This window comes from Oncorhynchus nerka, linkage group LG2 (genome assembly GCF_034236695.1).
Source record: "Oncorhynchus nerka isolate Pitt River linkage group LG2, Oner_Uvic_2.0, whole genome shotgun sequence".
Classification (NCBI taxonomy): Eukaryota; Metazoa; Chordata; class Actinopteri; order Salmoniformes; family Salmonidae; genus Oncorhynchus; species Oncorhynchus nerka.
The window spans coordinates 55,386,496-55,405,831 of record NC_088397.1 but is presented as its reverse complement, the minus strand read 5'-3'; the positions used below and the strand labels follow the sequence as shown (position 1 = coordinate 55,405,831).

Sequence of the window (19,336 nt, the reverse complement as noted above, 5' to 3'; positions counted from 1 at the left end):
CAGGTCCTACAGGCCCTAGTTTTGTCACACCTAGACTACTGTTCAGTAGTGTGGTCAGATGCCACAAAGATGAACATAGGAAAATTGCAGTTAGCTCAGAACAGGGCAGCACGGCTGGCCCTTACAAGTACACGGAGAGCTAACATTAATGACATGCATGTCAATATCTCATGGCTCAAAGTGGAAGAGAGATTGACTTCATCACTCCTTGTTTTTGTAAGCGGTGCTGACAAGATGAATGTATACCCCACAAGACATGCCAGAGGTCTCTTCACAGTCCCCACATCCAGAACAGACTATGGGAGGCGCACAGCACTACATAGAGCCATGACATCATGGAACTCTATTCCACATCAGGTAACTGATGCGAGCAGTACAGTCAGGTAAAAACAAGGTACAAATACATCTTCTGGAACAACGGGGACAGTGAAGAGACACACACAAAAGGTACAGTGTCGGAACCGGTTTTATAGGATTCCACCTTGTTCCAACGTGATTCTCTCATGCCCTCAGATGCCCTTATAGAGCACACAATGCCCCTATTGACTAGAGAGAGCACTACTGTTTAAATTGTGGTTAACATACAGTCACGTGATCAATATATTTTACAATGGCAACCAAGATGTATACATACTATGTAGCCTTGTTTATCTGCATTTTGTGTGTGTATGCATATCTCCTGAAATACACTGTTCCAAAAAATGTGACCCATGTGAACATCCCATGATGTTGATGTGCACACCATATTCATTAAGACAGGCAGCCAGCCTTTCAGCCAATCTCAGGACGAGGCACAAGCTCACAACACGACTGGCCAGGGATTTCACCATGCTCTCCGGTGAGGCTTGAAATCTAATTCTCAGGTAATACTTTTCTCCATTGGCCTTACACAGCATTATTACTCTGGACTCAAACAGGATTTTCTCCCGTCCCAGAAGACTGGAGGGTTTTTTAATCTGACACAATAAAAGCTCAAGACAACAATACACAATTTGATATCAAAGTACACATCATTGTTTAGAAAAAAAAGGAAATACACACCACATCCCTAAATGGAGTATATAGTGTAGTACAGCAATGGAGTAGCAGATAAGGCTTAACAAACAAGCCATTACACTAACCGTCCCGAATGATGGAGGAAGTGGCTTCCTGAAAATTCATGGTAGAGGTAAACAAGGAAATCTAAATATACTACTGTAGGAGTGAGGGCACTGCAGGATAGGACAGGAGAGCCAAACTGACTGGGAGGATCTGGGAATAAGGGGCGGAATATTCATCAAGTCTTAAAGAGATAAGCGTTCGCTCCTACAGACAACGAGTCATGTGGCTGTGGCTTGCTATATAAAGCAGGCAGACAGGTATGTAGTTGCTGTTCGATTGAATGTTAGAATGGGAAAACAAGTGACCGAAGCGACTGAGCGTGGTATGATAGTCGGTGCCAGGGCGGCGGTTCCAGGATCTCAGAAACATCCGGCCTCCTGGGCTTTTCACACACAACCGTGTCTAGGGTTTACCAAGAATGGTGCAACAAACCAAAAACATTCAGTCGGCAGCAGCCCTATGTGTGAAAACAGCTTGTTGATGAGAGGTCGAAGAAGAATAGCAAGAATCGTGCAAGCTAACAGACAGGCCACAAAAGGCAAAATAATGGCACTGTACAAGAGTGGTGTGCAGAACGGCATCTCGGAACGCACAACTTGTCGGTCCATGTCACAGATGGACTATTGCAGCCACACCTATCAGATGAAAACAAGAAGCAGCAGCTCCAGTGGGCACGCAATCACACAATCAAAACATGTTTAAATAGGCCTACATTCATTTGAGGATTTCATTGAATTTGTATTAACTTTATTTTAAATGTAGATATAGTAGCCCAGGCTATACAGTGTTGGCCCACAATGCACTTCTATGAATGCCCATGTGGTAACCAATTGTTTGTAAAACAGGCAATTTACCGTTAAATCCCCATAATTTGGTTACATACATTTCTGTTAAAGTTAATTATCAATTATTAAATTTACCGTTCTCATTCTAGTTCATACCATAATTTACGTGCTCTGTGAGCAATGAGCATATATCTTTATTATGACTCCGTGACATATCCTCTCCGACATTGTATTTCTTAATTTGTTGATTCATATTTATAAGTAATAACCTGAATAATAATAATAATAAATTGCCACGATAATAAAAGTTTAAAAAAATGTTTTTATTAAGTAGCATATCCATGTAAACAAGCGTATAAACAGAATTGTGACCTCAAAATGATGGAGTGCCTTCAGAAAGTATTCATACCACATCTTGTGTTACAGCCTGAAATCAAAATGAATTAAATATATATATATAGAAATATATCATTTTTTTCTTCAGCCACCCATTTCATGGCTTGGTTTTTTCTCTGACATGTATTGTCAACTGTGGGACCTTATATAGACAGGTGTGTGCCTCTCCAAATCATGTCCAATCAATTTCATTTAAAATCAGGTGGACTCCAATCAATTGTAGAAACATCTCCAAGATGACAGAAACAGGATGCACCTGAGCTCAATTTCGAGTCTCATAGAAAAGGGTCTGAATACTTATGTAAATAAGGTATGTTTTTTTCATTTTTTTATTTCTTCTAAAAACCTGTTTTCACTCTGCCATTATGGGTTATTGTGTATGTACTATGCAGCAACGCTCCCCTGACAGAGCTTGAGAAGATCTGCAGAGAAGAATGGGAGAAACTCCCCAACTACAGGTGTGCCAAGCTTGTAGCATCATACCCAAGAAGACAAAGCTGTAATCGCTGCCAAAGGTGCTTCAACAAAGCACTGAGTAAAGGGTCTGAATACTTATGTAAATGTGACATTTCAGGTTTTATGGTTATTGTTTTTGTCATTATGGGGTATTGTGTGTAGATTGATGGGGAAAAATACTATTTATTCCATTTTAGAATAAGGCTTTAAAATGGCGCCGGATGAAAAGGCAAACTAATTTTGAACATAATGTACAAAGGACTGCGGTTACTCACCACGGACTAGCAGAATCCTTGTTCCTTTCACGACTCTGACGAGCCTGACGCGAAGGATATACTGCTTCCTCGGAAACAGGCCCTGATGCCGTCATCTGCGTGAAGAAGAGACGAGAAAGAGGGGCCGAAGGGCGGGCTGCCCTCTGAGAATTCGTAGGCGATTGAATAAACCCCCACTTCTCTCAATTCTGCTACCAAACGCGCAGTCCTTGGAGAATAAAATCGACGAGTTAAGCGGAAGATTAAACTAACAACGGGTAATTTCAAGGAGCGGGACACTAACCCGGAAGTTTATAAGGAATCCCGCTATGCCCTCCGACGAACCATCAAACAGGCAAAGTGTCAATACTAAAATCAAATCATACTACACCGGCTCTGACACTCGTTGGATGTGGCAGGGCTTGCAAACCATTAAAGACTACAAAAGGAATCACAGCCGAGAGCTGCCCAGTGACACGAGCCTACCAGACAAGGTAAACTACTTCTATGCTCGCTTCAAGGAAAATAACACTGAAACATGCATGAGAGAACCAGCTGTCCTGGGGGACTGTGTGATGATGCTCTCCGCAGCCGATGTGAGTAAGACCTTTAAACAGGTCAACATTCACAAGGTCGCAGGACAAGACAGATTACCAGGACGTGTGCTGCGAGCATGTGCTGACCAACTGGAAAATGTCTTCACTGACATTTTCAACCTCTCACTGTTCAATCTAATACCAACATTGTGTTCTTGGGCACAGGTACTAAGGTAACCTGCCTAAATGACTGCCGACCTGTAGCACTCACGTCTGTAGCCTTGAAGTGCTTTGAAAGGCTGGTTATTGCTCACATCAACACCATCATCCCAGAAATCCTAGACCCACTCCAATTTGCATACCGCCCCAACAGAGCCACAGATGATGCAATCTCTATTGCACTCCACACTGCCCTTTCCCACCTGGACAAAAGGAACACCTATGTGAGAATGCTATTCATTGACTACAGCTCAGCGTTCAACACACTAGTTCCCTCAAAGCTCATCAATAAGCTAAGGACCCTGGGACTAAACAACTCACTCTGGAACTGGATCCTGGACTTCCTGACGGGCCGCCCCCAGGTGGTAAGGGTAGATAACACATTCGCCATGCTAATCCTCAACACAGGGGACCCTCAGAGGTGCGTGCTCAGTCCCCTCCTGAACTCCCTGATCACTCATGACTGCATGGCCAGGCACATGGCCAGGCATGACTCCAATACCATTATTAAATTTGCCGATGACACAACAGTGGTAGGCATGATTACCGACAACGACGAGACAACCTATAGGGAGGTCAGAGACCTGGCAGTGTGGTGCCAGGACAACAACCTCTCCCTCAACGTGATCAAGACAAAGGAGATGATTGTGGACTACAGGAAAAAGAGGACCGAGCACGCCCCCATTCTCATCGACGGGGCTGCAGTGGAGCAGGTTGAGAGCTTTAAGTTCCTTGGTGTCCCCATCACCAACAAACTACCATGGTCCAAGCACACCAAGACAGTCGTGAAGAGGGCAAGACAAAACCTTTTCCCTCTCAGGAGACTGAAAAGATTTGGCATGGGTCCTCAGATCCTCAAAAGGTTCTACAGCTACACCATCGAGAGCATGGTTGCATCACTGCCTGGTATGGCAACTGCTCAGCCTCCGACCAAAAGGCACTACAGAGGGTAGTACGAACGGCCCAGTACATCACTGGGGTGAAGCTTCCTGCCATCCAGGACCTCTATACCAGGCGGTGTCAGAGGAAGGCCCTAAAAATTGTCCAGCCACCCTAGTCATACACTGTTCTCTCTGCTACCGCACGGCAAGCCAAGTCCAGGTCCAAGAGGCTTCTAAACAGCTCCAAATCAAATCAAATGTATTTATATAGCCCTTCGTACATCAGCTGATATCTCAAAGTGCTGTACAGAAACCCAGCCTAAAACCCCAAACAGCAAGCAATGCAGGTGTAGAAGCACGGTGGCTAGGAAAAACTCCCTAGAAAGGCCAAAACCTAGGAAGAAACCTAGAGAGGAACCAGGCTGTGGGGTGGCCAGTCCTCTTCTGGCTGTGCCTGGGTGAAGATTATTAACAGCTTCTACCCCAAAACCATAAGACTCCTGAACATCTAGTCAATTGGCAACCCAGACTATTTGCATTGCCCCCCCCCCCCCCCTCCCCCTCTTTACACCACTGCTTCTCTCTGTTGTCATCTATGCATAGTCACTTTAATAACTCTTCCTACATGTACATACTACCTCAACTAACCGGTGCCCCCTCACATTGACTCTTTATCAGTACCACCCTGTATATATAGTCTCGCTATTATTATTTTACTGCTGCTCTTTAATTACTTGTTACTTTTATCCCTTATTCTTATCCATATTTTTGGGAAACTGCATTGTTGGTTAGGGGCTCGTAAGTAAGCATTTCACTGTAAGGACTACACCTGTTGTATTCGGCGCATGTGACTAATAAAATTTGATAACTTAACAAAAGTGTGGGTAAAAAAGTCAAGGTTTCTGAATACTTTCCGATAGCACTGTATTTGGCCTTGTGTTTTAGGGTATTGCCCTGCTGAAAGGTTGAATTTGTCTCCCAGTGTCTGATGGAAAACAGACAACCAGGTTTTCCTCTAGGACTGCCTGTGCTAAGCTCTATTCTGTACATCATTTTTTTAAATAAAGAACTCCTTAGTCCTTTCCGATAACAAGCATACCCATAACATGATGCAGCCACCACCATGCTTGAAAATATGAAGAGTGGTACTCCTGTGTTGTGTTGGATATGTCCCAAACATAATGATTTAAATTCAGGACATAAAGTTCATTCTTTGCCACATTCTTTTCAGTTTTACTTTAATGCCTTAATGCAAACAGGATGCATGTTTAGGAATATATTTTCTGAACAGGCTTTTTTTCACTCTGTCAATTAAATTAGTATTGTGGAGAAACTACAATGTTGTTGATCCCTCAGTTTTCTCCTATCACATCCATTAAACTCTATATATGTTTTTAGTTAGTAGTAGTTACAGTCTTCTCTCATTGCTGAAACTCTGTAAGGACTCGGGAGAGGCAAAGGTCGAGAGCCGTGCATCCTCTGAAACACAACCCAACCAAGCCGCACTGCCTCTTGTCACAATGCCCAGTGCCTTGGGCCACTGCGCCACTAAAAAGTCTCCATTATCCTCATGGTGTAATCTCTGAGCTGTTTCCTTCCTCTCCTCACCATCCAAAGTGTAATTACTAACTTCACCATGCTCAAAGGGATATTCAATGTCTCCTTTTGTATTTTGACCCATCTACCAATAGGTGCTCTTCTTTGGAGACATTGAAAAAAAAACCTTGGTCTTTGTGGTTGAATCTGTGTTTGAAAAGCACTGCTCGATTGAGGGACCTTACAGATAATTGTATGTGTGGGGTACATGCAACTTTGATGTTAAACCCTATTATTGCACACAGAGTGAGTCCATGCAACTTTGTGACTTAAGCACATTTTTATTTAGGCTTGCCATTACAAAGGTCTTGAATACTTATCAATCAAGACATTTCAGCTTTTCATTTGTAATCATTTCTAAAAACATAATTCCACTTGGACATTAATGGGATATTGTGTGTAGGCCAGTTCTAGCTGTAAATTCTAGCTGTAGCACAACAAAATGTGGGAAAAGTAAAAGGGTGTGAATAGTTCGAGATGAGTGGAGTTCCAGAATACAACCTACTGTTCACCCCAGCCTGGAACAAGAGTAACACACAGTGTGTTCATTAGAGATCTGTGAATGACTAAAAGCATGCAGGCCAGACCAGGGCAGGCCAGACCAGGGCAGGCCAGACCAGGGCAGGCCAGGGCAGGCCAGACGAGATGACTGTACTAAGAGCTCTCTGTCTCTGCCCTGAAGACATCAGTACAAGCCTCTAATGAGACTCTTTAATGAGTGGTTAAATTGAGGGACTGGCCTGTAGGCTAACGTTTGCGTTGACTCTGATCGATAAGCATGACATTTGCGTTCTCAACCATCTTCTAATTACATTTCAACCAGGATAGAGGAGCATTCCAATGTGGTTGTGTTCTAGGGGAAATACCCCTTGGTGCACTTTGGGGAAGAGATGGGGAGAGCCTGGAGAGATGCCTATTGATTGATTGATTTGTTTGTGCTGTGCCTCTGGTGATAGCATGCGCTGCCTGGCTTGGGGCCGGCTTTCCTCAGCCATCAATTAAGCCTGGTGACACCTTTACCATCTTAAACATCAATCCTGCCCCTAAGACTATCATAGCAACTAGAGCTCTGGGGGGGGCGTGGCGGGAGGCGGGTCTCCAGTGGGACCCTGGGGTATTGAGAGACACGACCCATCCAACACCATTCTCCTCCCTCCCTCCCACACACACACACACACACCTGTACATGAAGCTGTATATAACCATCACTGACCACTAATTCTAGCCCTTATCTTATTTTTTTGGACAGACATCTTGACACACAAAGAAAATAATGATCTTAACTATGCTATGTTCCACTCCATCACTCTGCTGGGCTCCTCGGCTGTGTGTAATGGCCCTCTTCTGCCTGTCTAATATGTCTCCAGGAGGGGCCAGAGCACTGGGATCAATTACACATGCAATTACTGCAGCAGGACACACTGTCTCAGGACTACACCATTGAACCGCTGATGACCCCTCTCTCTGTACACACTCACGGTTGTCTCATTTGGGGTCAGAGGGCTGATCATGCTGAGGGAATCTGACACAAAAACCAAAGCGTATGACAGTTGTTGGTGCTCATCCTTGCATAAGCCCAGACCCTGCAGCAAGATATGTACTGTACTTTAGAGGAGCTGGACACCCCCACTCCAGTCCTGTTCATTAATAAACACAATCCTGACAGGATTTGAACACACCCCAGCCCAGCCATTTCACAAGGTTCCTGGCCTGAATGAATAGAAGAAAGAAAAATAATCCTTTATCAGTGTTATACTCCCTCTCCAGTCCTGGCTGGCTGTTCCGTGTCCACTCTGTTATTCCTGCTCAACATCACATTCCCCTGTTCCACTGACTGCACAGCACACTGGGGCACCATATGGCTCCATGCTGCTCTAGTTTCCTCCCAGAGACTGCAGCTGCCCAGCGACTCAGACAGGCAAGTCAGAGCCAAACCCAGTATGTAGTGTGTGGCTGTGGCTTGTGGTAGGGCAGGCTACCTGTACTAATGGGCAGAAGGGAGGAACCTCCTGAGCGCGTGGTTCTCTTTGCTCTGTTGTGTTCACTAGGGGGTACAGGGGTCTGAGCCATTGCATGTGGATGGGCCGGAGCTCATTTAGGACCCCCAAAATAGGTCATGCAACACAGATGGAGAGAAGAGAGGGAAAAATATGGAAGGGGGTGGAGAGAAGAGAGGGAAAAATATGGGAGGGGGTGGAGAGAAGAGAGGGAAAAATATGGGAGGGGGTGGAGAGAAGGGGACCGTTAGATGAAAAGGGGAAGATAAACACTTTAGACATTTTACTCTAATCTCTCATTTTCTCTCCAGCATGGGAGGCAGGATGGAATGCTGCTTGTTATCACAACCTTTCATAACCATATGACAAAATAGCTGTGGCTGAAATAGCCAAATCCACTCATTTGAAGGAGTGTCCACATACTTCTTTTTTAGATATAGTGTATTTAGGCTATATCTTGATGACTTTGACAGTCATTGTGATTGTGAACCCAATCTAGTCTTCAGGACCTGTCAATCGCCGAGGCCGGTACATTTTTGTCCAATCTGATTACAGTATAATATGCTTCACTATTGTTTTACACTCTTTCACTCTCTTTTAAGTGGATAGCCTTTTGGACCAGAGAGGACATCATAGAGGTGTCATCACTTTGAAAGAGGTTCTTGTTGTGTATATAGTGTTTTATCACCTCCTTCACAGAGACACAACAAAGTGCAACATGCTCCCATGGATGGCATCTGATTCTACAGTACACATTTGACACTTCATGGTGGTCCATCGCCAAACTGACAAACCTATTTTAGACATTTTCACTGATCTAACAGTGTCCATAACTCTTTGAAAGGTATCACTTCCTTTCACCTTTCCTGTCTGTCCATCCTTCAAAAGTCATGTAGAGTTGTATGACTAGACATTTGTAAAGTACTATGAAAGTGCACACACACACACAGAAACCAAAGTTCTTAGGCCGCATTGGTGGATGATAACATCAGACCACCCACATTCCCCCAGAGCAGGTTCATCAGCATGTAGCATAGGCCTGACTCTCTCTTCCACTCTCTATCCGTCTCTCTTTGTCTCCGTCTCCTCCACTCTGGATCTCCTGCTACATCAAAGTTAATAAAAAGCACGTTCGCAGTTCCTCCTCCTATTCCCAAATCCCATTGATTAGATTAAAGCTGACAGGTCATGCCTGTCTCCCATTCTCAGACCTCACAGTCAGAGTCTGCTTCTCATTTAGGCTTGGACATAAACAAAATTCACTTATGGTTTGTTTGATGCCAACAGTGATGAGGAGAAAATAATCGACACAGTTGCATATATCGCAACATTATAACGTGGATAGTTTGACTCAAACTATCGATTTGTAAAGCAAACAGCTGCTACGGTTAGATGGTGTTAGCTAGCGCTGGTCGGCTGTACCTGCGCCAGGTATTTTTCAGCCTATAGCTTGTTCTCCATCTTTTTTGTAAATAGTGAGACAAATGGCTTTCATCACTTTGATTTCCCTGACTAATCAAAACTAATTTTCTCATGCTCTCTCGTCTCTCTGCAGCAGGCACATAGTGAGCAATCTGTTTGGAACGTAAAATTGCAATAAAAATCACAGTATCGAATTGCAATACATATAGAAATGTATAAATCACCATACATATCGTATCAGCACCTAAGTATTGTGATCCTGGCCCTAGTCTCCAATATTGACAGAGTATGCAACAGCAAAACGTTAACACGCCGTAGTTGACCGTACAGTTCTCTCTCTGGAGCCTAAATACAGAGTTTGCATTCTCCGAATGGGGATTCAAATATATTACCTGTAATGAAGGCAAAGCTTTTAGTCGAGTCAGTGATCCATCATGGTCTCGATAAATAAAACAAAGCCCCTCCCTAAAAAGAGAGAAATGTCATCATCAGCAGTTAGAGAGAGAGAGAGAGAGAGAGAGAGAGACTAAGGGAGAGAAAGAGAGATGAAGGGAGAGCGAGAGAGATGGGCTGGTCCATTTTTAGCCTAGTGAGCCTGTCTAACTTGATTTTTTTGTGCGCTAAATGATAATAAATGGGGGGCCTCAAGAACAAAATAAATGGTCCGGTGTTTCAGAACCGCCAGAGCCGATTTCTGGTCCCAGTCCCCCCCTGGGAAACTAGCCACAGACACACACTGTAATCAGATCCTAAGCTACATACTTAACAGCACACATCCCTGTTCCCTCACACACACTGTATACTGCCCCATTGTCAAGACACTGTCTACTGCAGTGATACATCACACACACGACCCCTTTCACATCAGCATTGAGATGAGCCGATAAGAGCCAAAACGGATGCCCTTCCGTTACGGTCAACAAAGATAAATCGGTAATAGGAGGGTTCAGTGTAAGGAGGCCTTCTTCCTGCGATGAAGTACAGTCGAGCTAGGCAAGCACCCTGAGTGTCTGTCATAGACAGCAGAGCCTGAGCAGGTCTGGGACAGGGGCTGGAATCTAAAGCATTTGGTTGTGATGAAGGCAGGGAGGGCACAGCATTTACAAAGAACCTGCCTTAACATTGACATGCTAGTGAGGCTGAGGGTATCCAGGAAGCTGCTGCTGTACCAGTTACAGTAAGAAATCCATGATCCAGGTTTATGTTAAAACACACAGGGATGGGCTTCTCTGGGTGAGGATATGCCAGGTTCTCTTATCCAGTCAAATCAGTGCACAGCTAAACTCTCACACTTGTCAATGTCGCACAGCAGCAGTTTGAAATATGAGATTTGAACATGTTAGTTCGCAGTCCATGGTTTACAGTTCAAAGCAGAAACACATCTAGGCTAAACATTGTGAATCCTAGAGAGAGGAGTTGAGCTGTGGCCCAGTGTCCCAAGTGTGTGTGGCTGTTGGATTCCACTGTGGCCGCTTCAGCTCCCTCCACAGGGGTCTGGGTGTCCATCTGTTCCAATAGTGTTTGGGTGCCAGCCCACTATGACTAATGAGCTATTAACCACTGCTTAACCACTGGCTTCCCCAAACAACAAACTCTACCACAGACACAACTGACTTCCCCAAACAACACTCTACCACAGACACAACTGACTAACCCAAACAACACTCTACCACAGACACAACTGACTAACCCAAAACAACACTCTACCACAGACACAACTGGCTAACCCAAAACAGACACTACCACAGACACAACTGGCTTCCCCAAACAACACTCTACCACAGACACAACTGACTAACCCAAAACAGACACTACCACAGACACAACTGACTAACCCAAACAACACTCTACCACAGACACAACTGACTAACCCAAACAACACTCTACCACAGACACAACTGACTAACCCAAACAACACTCTACCACAGACACAACTGACTAACCCAAACAACACTCTACCACAGACACAACTGACTAACCCAAAACAGACACTGGGACTCGCTCGCCCAAAACCTTGCCCAAGAACAGACACTGTTGCCTTGCCCCAAAACAAAACACCATCGCCAAGACTTCAGTTCACATTTTATGATTGCTCTGCTCAACCTGAACTGCCAACGAAAATGCATCGTCCATGAAAACATCACTAAAACCCAGAGTGTCTGTAAAACCTCCCTCCGCTCTGCTTCCCTGCATTGCAGGCCTAATAAACTGTCTCAGAGCTGGGCATTGAGTCCCGGCACTGTCTTAACATTACATCGGAGGATGACAGTGTTTCTGAGCTGCTAACGTCAACTTGTTTATATTGCGGCTTACCTCCAACTATCAAATAGAAGTGAATTGGCCTCCGGATAGAAACATATTAACATCATTGTTTTATCAAACAAGGGAAGGAAAGAGAAGTTATTGATTTGACTTCTCTAAAAGATATGAAACTGGAAGTACTTACCACTGTAAATCGCTCTGGAATAGAGAGTCTGCAAAATTACTAAAGTGTAAATATGTCTTGTGCTGATAAATAATAAAACTATTTCCCACTGCTCTCTCCAAAGACAGGATGTACAGAATACTGCTAGCTGGAAAACAGATCAGATATGAAAAAAGTCAACGTTATTAGGAAGCACAGGGCAGAGGTAAGTAAGGAGGTAGAAAGGAGGGAGCACAGGGGAGAGGTAAGTAAGGAGGCAGAGAGGAGAAAGCACAGGGGAGAGGTAAGTAAGGAGGCAGAGAGGAGAAAGCACAGGGGAGAGGTAAGTAAGGAGGCAGAGAGGAGGGAGCACAGGGGAGAAGTAAGTAAGGAGGCAGAGAGGAGGGAGCACAGGGGAGAGGTAAGTAAGGAGGCAGAGAGGGATCACAGGGGAGAGGTAAGTAAGGAGGCAGAGAGGAGGAAGCACAGGGGAGAGGTAAGTAAGGAGGCAGAGAGGAGGAAGCACAGGGGAGAGGTAAGTAAGGAGGCAGAGAGGAGGAAGCACAGGGGAGAGGTAAGTAAGGAGGCAGAGAGGAGGGATAACAGGGGAGAGGTAAGTAAGGAGGCAGAGAGGAGGGAGCACAGGGGAGAGGTAAGTAAGGAGGCAGAGAGGAGAGGTAAGTAAGGAGGCAGAGAGGAGGGAGCACAGGGGAGAGGTAAGTAAGGAGGCAGAGAGGAGGAAGCACAGGGGAGAGGTAAGTAAGGAGGCAGAGAGGAGGGAGCACAGGGGAGAGGTAAGTAAGGAGGCAGAGAGGAGGAAGCACAGGGGAGAGGTAAGTAAGGAGGCAGAGAGGAGGAAGCACAGGGGAGAGGTAAGTAAGGAGGCAGAGAGGAGGAAGCACAGGGGAGAGGTAAGTAAGGAGGCAGAGAGGAGGGATCACAGGGGAGAGGTAAGTAAGGAGGCAGAGAGGAGGGAGCACAGGGGAGAGGTAAGTAAGGAGGCAGAGAGGAGGGAGCACAGGGGAGAGGTAAGTAAGGAGGCAGAGAGGAGGGAGCACAGGGAGAGGTAAGTAAGGAGGCAGAGAGGAGGGATCACAGGGGAGAGGTAAGTAAGGAGGCAGAGAGGAGGAAGCACAGGGGAGAGGTAAGTAAGGAGGCAGAGAGGAGGGAGCACAGGGGAGAGGTAAGTAAGGAGGCAGAGAGGAGGGAGCACAGGGGAGAGGTAAGTAAGGAGGCAGAGAGGAGGGATCACAGGGGAGAGGTAAGTAAGGAGGCAGAGAGGAGGGATCACAGGGGAGAGGTAAGTAAGGAGGCAGAGAGGAGGAAGCACAGGGGAGAGGTAAGTAAGGAGGCAGAGAGGAGGAAGCAGGAGGAGTCCTGTAGCCTTCTGTCAGTAGTGTCAGTGTGGATTCTCTGCTCCTCGCCAAACGACAGGAGGGAACAATTATGCAGACGATGTTCTGCAGCCGACACAACTGAGAATGCACTGCATCAATCACACAGAAAGCCTGCAGGACCGCACACACGACCACTCAGATGCAAAAACACACCAGTCCTCACCCAGTGACAGAATCTAATCTCCCAGTAGCAGTACCCTGCTGACACTGATGCCTCTCATTAGCATGAATACACCAACCCACCAATCACAACAGGGCACACCCAGGCAGTGTGGGTATGGGGGGGAACATATTGTGGTGTGGGGGGTGGGGATGCAATAATCCCCTCTTCAGCAAACAGGAAATGAGAGGCTGATCAGTCCTACAGAAGAGCAGGGTGCTGTGGTGTCACCACTGACACACAGACAGGTGAGAGGTGTGTGAGTGTGAGAGGTGAGTGAGAGAGGTGAGTGAGAGAGAGAGGTGAGTGAGGTGAGTGAGATGACTGTTGTTTGGGCCTCTGGCATTCTCTATGGGGGTGCCACAGGGTTCAATTCTCGTGCCGACTCTTTTCTCTGTATACAGTTGAAGTCGGACGTTTACATACACCTTAGCCAACTACATTTAAACTCAGTTTTCACAATTCCTGACATTTAATCCTAGTAAAAATTCTGTTTTAGGTCAGGATTAGGATTAGGTTAGGATCACCACTTTATTTTAAGAATGTGAAATGTCAGAATAATAGTAGAGATAATTATTTCATTCATCTTTTATTTCTTTCATCACATTCTCAGTGGGTCAGAAGTTTACATACAGTCAGTTAGTATTTGGTAGAATTGCCTTTAAATTGTTTGACTTCGGTCAAACGTGACGGGTAGCCTTCCTCAAGCTTCCCGCAATAAGTGGGAATTCCTCCTGAAAGAGCTGGTGTAACGAAGTCAGGTTTATATGCTTCCTTGCTTGCACACGCTTTTTCAGTTCTGCCCACAGATTCTCTATAGGATTGAGGTCAGGGCTTTGATAGCAACTCCAATACCCTGACTTTGTTGTCCTTAAGCCATTTTGCCACAACTTTGGAAGTATGCTTGGGGTCATTGTCCATTTGGAACACCCTTTTGCGACCAAGCTTTAACTTCCTGACTGATGTCTTGAGATGTTGCTTCAATATATCCATATAATTTTCCATCCTCATGACGCCATCTATTTTGTGAAGTGCACCAGTCCATCCTGAAGCAAAGCACCCCCACAACATGATGCTGCCACCCCCGTGCTTCATGGTTGGGATGGTGTTCTTTGGCCTGCAAGCCTCCCCGTTTTTCCTCCAAACATAAATGGTCATTATGGCCAAACAGTTCTATTTTTGTTTCATCAGACCATGTCAGTTGCAAACCATAGTCTGGCTTTTTTCTGGCGGTTTTGGAGCAGTGGCTTCTTCCTTGCTGAACGGCTTTTCAGGTTATGTCGATATAGGACTCGTTTTACTGTGGATATAGATACTTTTGTACCTGTTTCCTCCAGCATCTTCACAAGGTCCTTGCTGTTGTTCTGGGATCGATTTGCACTTTTCTCACCAAAGTACAATCACCACCTTCCGGAGACACCTTGAAACCCCACCTCTTTAAGGAATACCTAGGATAGGATAAAGTAATCCCTCTCACCCCCCCACCCCCTTAAAAGATTTAGATGCACTACTGTTCCACTGGATGTCATAAGGTGAATGCACCAATTTGTAAGTCGCTCTGGATAAGAGCGTCTGCTAAATGACTTAAATGTAAATGTAAATCTCTAGGAGACAGAACACTTCTCCTTCCTGAGCGGTATGACGGCTGCATGGTCCGATGGTGTTTATACTTGCGTACTATTGTTTGTACAGATGAACGTGGTACCTTCAGGCGTTTGGAAATTGTTGAACAAGAATGTGGAGGTCTATAATTTATTCTCTGAGGTTTTGGCTGATTCCTTTTGATTTTCCCATGATGTCAAGCAAAGAGGCACTGAGTTTGAAGGTAGGCCTTGAAATACATCCACAGGTGCACCTCCAATTGACTCGAATGATGTCAATTAGCCTATCAGAAGCTTCTAAAGCCATGACATAATTTTCTGGATTTTTCCAAGCTGTTTAAAGGAACAGTTAACTGTGAATTATAAGTGAAATAATCTGTCTGTAAACAATTGTTGGAAAAATTACTTTTGTCTTGAACAAAGTAGATGTCCTAACCAACTTGCCAAAAATATAGTTTTTAACAAGAAATGTGTGGTGGTTGAAAAACGAGTTTTAATGACTACAACCTAAGTGTATGTATGTAAACTTCCGACTTCAACTGTATATCAATGATGTCACTCTTTGCTGCGGGTGATTCCCTGATCCACCTCTATGCACCATTCTGTATACATCTGGCCCTTCTTTGGACACTGTTAACAAACCTCCAAATGAGTTTCAACGCCATACAACACTCCTTCCGTGGCCTCAAACTGATCTTAAATGCCAGTAAAATTAACTGCAGTCTTCAACCGATCACTGCCCACACCCACCTGCCTGACTAGCATCACTACTCTGGACGGTTCTGACTTAAAATATGTGGACAACTATAAATACCTAGGTGTCTGGCTAGACTGTAAACTCTCCTTCCAGACGCACATTAAGCATCTCGAATTCAACGTTAAAACTAGAATCATCTTCCTATTTTGCAACAAAGCCTCCTTCACTCATGCTGCCAAACATACCATCGTAAAACTCACTATCCTACCAATCCTTGACTTTGGCGATGTCATTTACAAAATAGCCTCCAACACTCAGCAAATTGGATGCAGTCTATCACAGTGCCACCTGTTTTGTCACCAAAGCCCCATATACTACCCACCACTGCGAACCTGTATGCTCTCATTGGCTGGTCCTCGTTACATATTCGTCGCCAAACCCACTGGCTCCAGGTCATCTATAAAAGTCTTTGCTAGGTAAAGCTCTGCATTATCTCAGCTCACTGATCACGATAACAACACCCACCCGTAGCACGCGCTCCAGCAGATATATCTCACTGGTCATCCCCAAAGCCAACTCCTCCTTTGGCCGCCTTTCCTTCCAGTTCTCTGCTGCCAATGACTGGAACGAATTGCAAAAATCACTGAAGCTGGAGTCTTCGATCTCCCTCACTAACTTTAACCGTCAGCTATCAGAGCAGCTTATCGATTGCTGCAAGCTGTACAGCCCATCTGTAAATAGCCCATCCAACCAACTACCTACCTCATCCCCATATTTGCTTTTGTTTTTTTCTGCTCTTTTGCACACTACTATTTCTACTTGCACATCCTGATCTGAACATCTTTCACTCCAGTGTAAATTACTAAATTGGAATTACTTCACCACTATTTGCCTATTTATTGCCTTACCTCCTTACTTCATTTGCACACACTGTGTACAGATGTTCTATTGTGTTATTGACTGTACGCTTGTTTATTCCATGTGTAACTCTGTGTTGTTGTTTGTGTCGCACTGCTTTGCTTTATCTTGGCCAGGTCGCAGATGTAGATGAGGCTGTCCCATGATCTACTGCCCCAACAATGTAAAGCTCTAGTTTACACCGAGTGTCTGTGAACCCCACCAGCACAGTCATCTCTTTCAACTTCATCCCCAGAAGGGAGAAGCAGCAGTGTATTGATTTCTGCAGGTCAGACCCTGCCGGATTCACCTTCTGGATCATTGGGAGGCTGTTCTTTGTCCACCGGGTAGAAGCCTCAGCCAGATAGAGGCCCTTTCCAACCTCCGTGAGGGGTCAACCAAGCTGCTTAGCATTGCTGACAGCCTTGCTAGACTGCAGAGTCAAACCGAAGAAGTCATTGCCTCTGCGATATTCTCCCACACCATAATTGTAGATCAGTTCAGCCACAAAGTCATCATCCTCTGGCCCAAAGCAGACCATTTTCTTGCTCCATTTTCCATCATAAGGGCCCTTACAAGTTGCCTTACACCTTCTTCAAACTCTGCGACGCAAAATCTTCATGCCGAGCACATTATCGGTAAAAAGGTGGCCGTTTTGCTTCTGTCACCCACTTTGAAAATTAAATGCAAGGCTCGCCTCAAAGCCAAAATAATCCATGGGAGTTTGCTGTGTACTATACGATTATATAATCACGCTCAGTTTGTCTATGTTGATTAACAAGCTTTGCCGTATAGAAAAGAGAAAGGAGAAATAGCAGAGAAACAAGACTGAGAAAAAAAACACCCTGAGGATCAGTATTATTACTGCCGAAACAGCAGTAACATTTCCTCAAGCGGAAACGCTGCTTCACAATCAACTGATCTAACACCACAGTCTTCTGTAACACCACAACAGACCTCAAACTTATCAACGTCAAAGAAATCTGCCAATTTGAAAGATTTCCCAAAAGTCTGATTAATGAACCCATTTACCTCCTCTAGATTGTAAATAGAGTCGTCACCAGCTGCTATCTTATCAAAAGAGATATCCATATCCTTCTCCTGATCCTCCTCAGCTGAGGCCACAGACCGCTCACTCCCCTCAGCCACATCCCTCTGAACACTCCCCACCTGAACCCCATTACCCGTAGTGGACATCTCCACTACCTGGGAGACTAGCCCCACCTGAACCCCATTACCCGTAGTGGACATCTCCTCCACTACCTAGGAGACTAGCTCCACCTGAACCCCATCACTCGTACTGGGCATCTCACCAGTCTGAGGAAATGGTTCCCCAAATCCGCCCTTACCTCCTACAACAATATTTTTCTGCTGCATAAACAGACACTATGTTCCCTTCTGGTACAAGCTGCAACTCGGTACACTCAACATGGACAACTTGCTCCTCAGCAACAGGTGCTTGTGGCTGCTCTACCACTGTCGGCCCACCTCTCCCTACATCAGTGGGCCCAGGTGTTACGAGGACCACCTGTGTCCCTCCCTCCGCATTCTCCCTTTTCGGGCAAGCATGTCGCTTATGACCAACATCCCCACACTCAAAACAGTGTTGACTACCCGTACTAGCATAAGCCATATACAGTCTGTTGTCATACTTGACTTTAAACAATACCTCCAAAGTCTGCTCCGGTGAGTCCAAAAACAAACAGCTGTCGCCGAAACATAACCTGTTTCAGAGCCGGGTGTTTGCAACCCAACGGGACAATCTCAACAGAACTTGCAAACTTCCTAAACCGCAATAACTCACGCTCCAAGAGCTCATTGGGAAAAAACAACGGTACATTCGATGCAAACGCATAAGCAATGTTTTCATAGCCTACCTTCTCTCCTTTGGCGACCAGAAACTCCTCCACAGTGACAGTGGCTTCAGTAACACACCTAAAGCCGTGCCGAAGTGACAGGGATGGCCTCCCCATGTGGGTCGCCATCCCCGCCAAAACCAGGGAAATTCCGACAATAATTAATTCTACCACAAAAACAAAAACAAAAACCTTAATCATGCATAAAAAAAAGGCAAACCACCAAGAAAAGGAAACGAGAAAAAAAACAAACAGGCGATCTAACTCCAGACAACTCTCGCACATACAATTCCCAGCATGCACCAAACACTCCCAGCATGACACACAGAGAGAGAGAGGGAGGTGCGAGAGAGGGAGAGATAGTAAATGTTGAGTGTAATTGAGTAAAAGTCTACTCTACCCACATGTCATTCTGTGCCTCAGTAGCTCACAGATCCTATACCCTGTCCTTTCTCCCACAGCCAACCAAAGTGAGGGGAAAGGAAGCAGACAGACACCTTCAGAGGGAGCTGTGTTTTGTAGAGCTCACAACACGAGCTCTGACAGAACACATTCCCTTCACGGATCAACGGAGAGCTGACAAGAGGAAGAGAGGGGAGGAGAGCTGTTGTACCACACACACAGTACAGAGTGGTTTTTGACTGTCTGATCCATCTCAGCTCCTGATATAGTGTGGTAAAA

The 19,336-nt window shown here is 45.2% G+C and overlaps 1 protein-coding gene and 1 pseudogene across 8 annotated transcripts in view; both read right to left on the bottom strand.

Moving 5' to 3' along the window:
• magi1b (membrane associated guanylate kinase, WW and PDZ domain containing 1b) overlaps window positions 1-19,336 on the bottom strand; it is a 211,425-nt gene that overhangs the window by 166,876 nt on the left and 25,213 nt on the right. The gene's annotated exons all lie outside the window — the stretch shown is intronic.
• Window positions 16,649-18,050, bottom strand: LOC135572486 (glyoxalase domain-containing protein 4-like; annotated as a pseudogene).